Genomic DNA, 7,345 nt, shown 5'->3' with positions numbered 1-7,345 from the left:
TTTGTCCCTCAACATCTTTATCTTTCAGTTGCTCTTCAGTTCCCGAGGATTCGGAACCGGAACCAGAAGAACCGGAGGCATCGGGCCTGGCTGAGAGACCCCTTTTAGCAGCTGACTCCAGCTCACGGGCTTTAGCGATTTCGACATCAAAGTCAATAACACCCGTTTTTGCCTCCTCCAAGGTTTTTCTCCTCATGCTGTACATAACATATGTTTTTTCAACAATGAGGGAATTCGCTCGGCGCTTGAGTTCTTCTTTAAGCTAGTCAACCTCGGCAAATAGATTTTCCCGGGCGGATCTAACAGACTTGAGGCTAACATCAAGTTCGGGAACAGTAGAGCTGATAAGTCTATCATGATCAATGGTTTTCTTATACTTCTCCTCCAATTGGGAATATTTCGCCCCGACAACAGCAAGCTCTTCAGTTTTGGAGTTCAAGGCTGCCTCCAAATTATTTAACTTTTTAGCGGAGGCAGCCTCACGATCGGATACAGCAAGTACGACACTATGGACTTCAACCCGTTTGGCCCTAACTTCTTCAAATTAAACCCTTAGCGGGCCGATCTCTTGGCTAAGGGTCTCTAATTCTTGCTCGCTCTGCTGCAAACGAGCCTCCAACTCAACAACCTTAGTAGTTTTGGCTTCCAGTTTTGAGAGGCGAACAACAGATTGGTCCCTCTTGGCCAAAAGTTGATCTCTCTTGATGGATCAACAACATTTGTGTCCAATTCTTTGCTAGCCATGACTTCCTTGCTCTTTGACCTAGTGTTGTATGGATGACTCGCCAGAGTGCAACAAACTAACCACCTTCCTGTATTATAATAATAATAAAGATAACAAAGAGGAGCAAAAGAAAGTCAAGATGTTAGCGTTAGGGCATTTATCAGATAATAATATCACATTACGTGCAATGAACCTATCAACAATTAACGGTTCTAGAATGACTTTGAGGGTCACAAGGTCATATGGCATCATCCAAATTTGCTCGTTCCAACCTTCCTCTTTTCTTTCCTCTCTAACACTCCTTGGTTTACTCATTTTCTTTCTTCTCTTTTCCTTTATGCTTATCATTCTTTTCTTTCCTCTCATTTCTCACATCCCACAACTTCATCTTTTTTCTTTTCTTTAATTTTTAAAATGATTCGATCAAACCCGATGTAGGTCGCCTACGTATCATGTTCCACATATATTAGACTAAGCGTAGTTCTGGAAAAGTGATGAATAAAATAAACTAAAACAATAAAAATCTTTTTGGAATTTTCATTTATATATTTTTTTAGTTTTCAAATACAAAATAGGAAATATGATAACAAAAACTTGACAAACTCAACCAGACTACGACAAACTCTGACACCACCTAAAGGACTCAATACTACTGGACATGACTAGAAAGTAAAAGACAACATAAAATAGGCTCAGAACATATAAATAAAAAGCCTCCTCAAACAGCTCCTGAATGCGATGGTCCTGGCTGGGATGGGTCTGATGAGGATCCAGAGGGCCCTGTCAATCCTGTCGAATCTAAACTCTGTATTATACCCTGCAAGGACGCCTCAAAGCTAGGAACGTGATAATCGGCTTAATAAATGCATATTTTGGTATATATCGCCTCACATTTTGTTCAAGTCTCGACGATTTGAGATGTTTAATATGATTGTTTTTGCTAAAGTTTGGTATTTCTATGTGTAGGAATCATTCGGATGCAATTTGGGACGAAAGGGCGCGAATTGGAGCGAAATCGGAAAAAAATTGCAGAAATGGAAGTTGAGCGCCACAGCCAGCGTGGGGCGCTCGCTATGGCGCACTTTACAGAAGCAAAGAAGTTTGAGCGCCAGGTCCAGCGCCCCATGCTGGCCTGGACGCTCACAATAGGAATTCTCCTTTTTTGACTAGGACTCGATTATTTCGACCCCTAGACGCCCCCAACTCATATAAAAGCCAACCTAAACCTATTTTTGAAGGGAGGGAACGGATTTAAAAGAAGAAGAGAGGCACAAAACACTAAAAAGCGAGGATTTGATCAATTCTTCCATCCCTTTCCTAGTATTCATTGATTTTATGTTTGAAAATACAATTTTTGATGATTGTATGAACATGAGTAGCTAAGAACCCTATTGTTCTAGGGTCATGGGTATACATGAATGTTGATGTTTGAAGTTTAATTTGATGAAGTTGATTTTATCATATTGGGTTGTTTATTTAATTCTGTTTTAAATTATTTTGCTGAGTAGCTAACAGTGAAATACTATCTACGAATCTAGAGTTGAACTCGAAAGTGGGAACTCTAGATTGCATATAGAATTAAATAGAGTAAGTTCTTAAACCCGGGCATCGGGGAACGGATTCGCAATTAGGATAGACATATACCTAATTGCCTTACTCGGTTGCAATACAGGAATTGTAAATGCATTCTTGTTAAACTTAATTCTATAGACATATAGGTATTAAGTTAGCTTGAATAGGCGAGTAAGGACTCGGCAGATGCTTACGAGTAATATCAACCCTATGAATCAACAATCCAGATAAATCAATTAGTTACTCTAAACTAAGAATGCAACATGATTGTTAGATAACCCGTGACCCTGGAATATTATATCCTATTGATTGTTATTCAAAACTATTTAAGTGTTGTGTTTGATTCTTAGCAATTCATTACTTGATAGCATTTAGGTAGTAATTTAGAAAATTATATATTTTGTCAGAAATATTTTGAATCGATAAGCTATTCGAGTTTGAATTAGTCAAAAGTTAATCATAAGTCTTCGTGGGAACGATACTTTATTCACTACTTTATTACTTGACGACCACGTATACTTGCGTGAGTGTGTTTGGTCCCAACAAGTTTTTGGCGTTGTTGCCGGGGACTTAGAAATTAGCTACTTGACTAAGTTAAGCTTTTATTAGTTATTTGTTCAAGTTTTAATTTTCAGTTTGCCTTGTTTGTGTTAACGCAGGATCTTCTCTTGAATGCGGAGGAGTAGAAGTGCAAACAACCTCATTCCTCTTGATCCAGAAATCGAACGAACACTACATAGAGTGAGAAGGGAACTCGAAGCTAGAACGAGAATAGAAAGAGAGTTGGACATCGTAGTTCAACCACAACCAATAGAGATGGCAGGTAATGAAGAGCGTCCGGTGATTGAAGCCGCAAGGCCCAATCTTGCGAATATGACTCAGGCTATTGTGAAGCCTGATATCACTGGGCATTTTGAACTCAAACAGTACATGGTACAGCTGATTCAGTCCACAGGACAATATGTGGGTCTATCTCATGAGGACCCGCAGAGGCACATTCAGAACTTCTTGGAAATTACGGACACTTACAATTATCCGAACGTTTCCAAGGACTATGTCAGGCTGACACTATTTCCCTTTTCACTGTTGGGGGAAGCTAAGGAATGGTTGCAAAAGGAGCCCGCAAACTCAATCCACACTTCGGATGATCTAGCAAGGAAATTCTTAATCAAGTTTTTCCCAACTAAGAAGACAAAGTCCCTGAGGAGCCAAATTCTTGGGTTCTAACAACGGGATGGCGAGACACTTCGTCAAGCTTGGGAAAGATACAAGAAGCTACTCAGAGACTGCCCGCATCATTGTCAGACTGATGAGGTATTGGGTCACACTTTTGTTGATGGGTTAGATGAAGCATCAAAAATGAATCTTGACTCAGCTTGTGGGGGTAGTTGCATGGCGAGGCCGTATAGTGAAATATAACTCTTGCTAAATAACTTCACTGCCAATGACCATAATTGGCAAGGAGAGGGGGATTCAAGAAGGGAAATTAAACAGAAGGCAGCCGGGTTGATTGAGCTTGATGACTTTTCCGCCATGAGAGTCGATATAGCAAAATTGGCAAATCAGATGAATAGAATGACCACGCAACAAACACAACAAATGCAACATGTACAACAGATGTCTATTTGTTGCGAACTATGTGGTGACAGTCATATGAGTGACATGTGCCCCACGAATCCTGAGTCTATATACTATGTGGGACAACAGAGTAGGGGTCCAATGAATCAGCATGTGCAATATGGGAATACCTACAATCCAAATTGGAAGAATCATCCTAACTTCTCATGGGGAGGAAATCAACAGAATCAGAACCAGTATAGGCCCCAAGGAAATTTCAATCAACCTCAGAGACCACCCCTACAAACAGAATTGAGTACGAATGACTTGCTGAAGAAGTTGTCGCTTGATAATCAACAACTCAGGACCGATTTCAGAAATCTTGAGAGGCAAATGGGACAGTTAGCAGCAAATCAAAATACTAGACCTGCAGGCGCGCTTCCCAGTGATACAGAGAAGAACCCTCAAGTTAATGCAGTTACACTCAGAAACGGGAGGGAACTAGAAGAAGTGCCAAAGAAGAGAAAGAACAGTCCTATATCTGAGAGGGAGCTAATCCCTAAGGCAATACACAAGTCAAAGAAAAATGATGCAAGTTCAGAGCTAGTGGAGTCTGCAAGGCCACCACCACCTTTCCCTCAGAGATTGCAGAAAAAGAATGATGATCGCATGTTCAATAAATTTCTCTCTATGTTAAGCCAAGTTCAATTGAATATTCTGTTGGTGGATGTACTTCGTGAAATCCCAAAATATGCTAAGTACATAAAAGATATAGTGGCTCACAAGAGGAAATTGACTGAGTTCGAAACAGTTGCACTTACTGAGGAGTGCACTTCAAGGGTCCAAAACAAGCTTCCTCAAAAGCTTAAGGATCCTGGCAGCTTCACCATCCCTGTACAAATTGGTAATATTAACGTGGGTCGTGCCCTTTGTGATTTGGGGGCAAGCATAAATTTAATGCCCTTGTCATTATTTAAGCAATTGGGTCTGGGAGCTCCAAGACCAACCACTGTGATGTTGCAATTAGCTAATAGGTCCATAGCCTACCCTGAAGGAGTAATTGAAGATGTATTGCTGTAAATTGAGAAATTTATCTTCCCAGCTGACTTCATTATTCTTGATTTTGAGGCTGATGAACAAGTTCCAATCATATTGGGACGACCTCTCTTGGCTACTGGTGATGCAATAATTAAAGTGCGAGAGGGAAAAATGATTATGAGGGTGGACAACGAGGAAGCCATTTTTAATATATACAAAACGATCCAACTTCCCCGCCACTATGAGGATCTCTCTATGATATCTGTTGTGGAGGTGGATGAGAAACTTCTTGACACGATTGTATATCTAGACGATTCTCTAGAAAAAGCAATCATGATGTTTGATAGCTTGGAGATTGATGATGAGGTTGAGGAGATGATGCATATCCTAGATGCATCATGTGCTTACATGCAAGGAATAAACCCGTTTAAGCCCCTGAATAGGCCAAGTGGCCCCCCTCCAAAGCCGTCAATTGAAGAAGCTCCAAAATTGGAGCTTATACCCCTACCCCCTCACCTTCAATATGCTTATTTGGGTAGTTCTGACACTTTACCTGTTAGTGTTTCTTCTGACTTGTCTAAATTGCAGGAAGAAAAGTTGTTGAGAGTGCTACGTGAGCACAAGCGAGCAATTGGGTGGACGATGTCTGACATCAAAGGCATTAGTCCAGCTTTCTGCATGCATAAAATCCTCATGGAGGATGGACACAAGCAAAGTGTAGAGCAACAACGCCGCCTAAATCCAATCATGAAAGAGGTGGTAAGAAAAGAAGTGATTAAGTGGCTTGATGCAGGTATTGTATTCCCAATCTCTGATAGCAAATGGGTAAGCCCCGTTCAATGTGTGCCAAAGAAAGGGGGGATGACTGTAGTGGTTAATGAAAATAATGACTTAATTCCTACAAGAACTGTCACTGGGTGGAGAATTTGCATAGATTATAGAAAATTGAACAAAGCCACCCGAAAGGACCACTTCCCCCTCCCCTTTATTGACCAAATGCTTGATAGGTTAGCAGGACAGGAATACTACTATTTCCTAGATGGTTATTCGGGGTATAATAAGATTGCTATAGCCCCAAAGGACCAAGAGAAAACCACATTTACATGTCCCTATGGCACGTATGCGTTCAAGAGAATGCCCTTTGGTCTCTGTAATGCACCTGCGACTTTTCAAAGGTGTATGATGGCTATTTTTACTGACATGGTTGAAAGATTTGTAGAAGTATTCATGGATGATTTTTCTGTGTTTGGATGTTCTTTTGATAATTGTTTAACGAACCTTGATAAAGTGCTAGCTAGGTGTGAAGAGACAAATCTGGTACTCAACTGGGAAAAATGCCATTTCATGGTACGTGAAGATATAGTTTTAGGGCACAAGGTGCCAAAAGATGGTTTACAGGTGGACAAAGCAAAGGTGGAGGCAATTGAAAAATTGCCCCCACCGACATCCGTCAAAGGCATTCGCAGTTTCTTGGGCCATGCAGGTTTTTATCGTCGATTCATTAAAGATTTTTCAAAAATTTCTTCTCCATTATGCAGGCTTCTAGAGAAAGATGTCACCTTCAAGTTTGATGATGCATGTCTGAAAGCATTTGAGGAGCTGAAGGAGAGGTTGGTGACTGCAACAATTATCATCACCCCAGATTGGGGATTGCCATATGAGTTGATGTGCGATGCAAGTGACATAGCAATCGGAGCTGTTTTGGGGCAAAGAAGGGATAAAATATTTCACTCCATTTATTATGCGAGCAAAACTATGAATCTAACTAAGATAAATTATACAGTTACTGAAAAAGAGTTGCTTACAGTGGTATGGGCGTTTGACAAGTTCAGATCTTATCTAGTGGGAATCAAAGTTGTCGTCTACACAGATCATTCAGCTATCAGATACTTATTTGAAAAGAAAGATGCCAAGCCGAGGCTGATTCGTTGGGTCCTCCTCTTGCAAGAATTTGACTTAGAGATCCGAGATCAAAAAGGGACAAAAAATCAAGTGGCTGATCACTTGTCCAGATTAGAAAGTCGGAACCATATAGCTGAAGGAGAGTCAATCAAAGAAACATTTCCTGATGAGCAGCTATTAGCAGTCACCTCAGGTGAAGCCCCATGGTATGCGGATTATGTAAATTTTATTGCAAGTGGGGTGACACCACTAGAATTAACACCTGATAATAGAAGAAGATTCTTACATGATGTGAGGCTCTACATATGGGATGAGCCATTCTTATATAGGCAATGCGTAGATCAGTTGGTGCGAAGGTGTGTTCCTGAAGAAGAGATGAATGCAATATTGCATGGCTGTCATGCTTCGCCATATGGAGGTCATCATGGTGGGGATAGAACCGCCCAAAAAGTGCTACAATCATGTTTCTATTGGCCAAAATTATTTAAGGATGCACATGCCTTTGTAAAAAATTGTGACAGATGCCAAAGAACCGGAACTATCACAAGGAAG

Source organism: Nicotiana tomentosiformis, chromosome 2, assembly GCF_000390325.3.
Source record: "Nicotiana tomentosiformis chromosome 2, ASM39032v3, whole genome shotgun sequence".
In the NCBI taxonomy this organism is placed as follows: domain Eukaryota; kingdom Viridiplantae; phylum Streptophyta; class Magnoliopsida; order Solanales; family Solanaceae; genus Nicotiana; species Nicotiana tomentosiformis.
The sequence above is the reverse complement of the archived record's forward strand: the minus strand, read 5'-3'. Positions refer to the sequence as shown.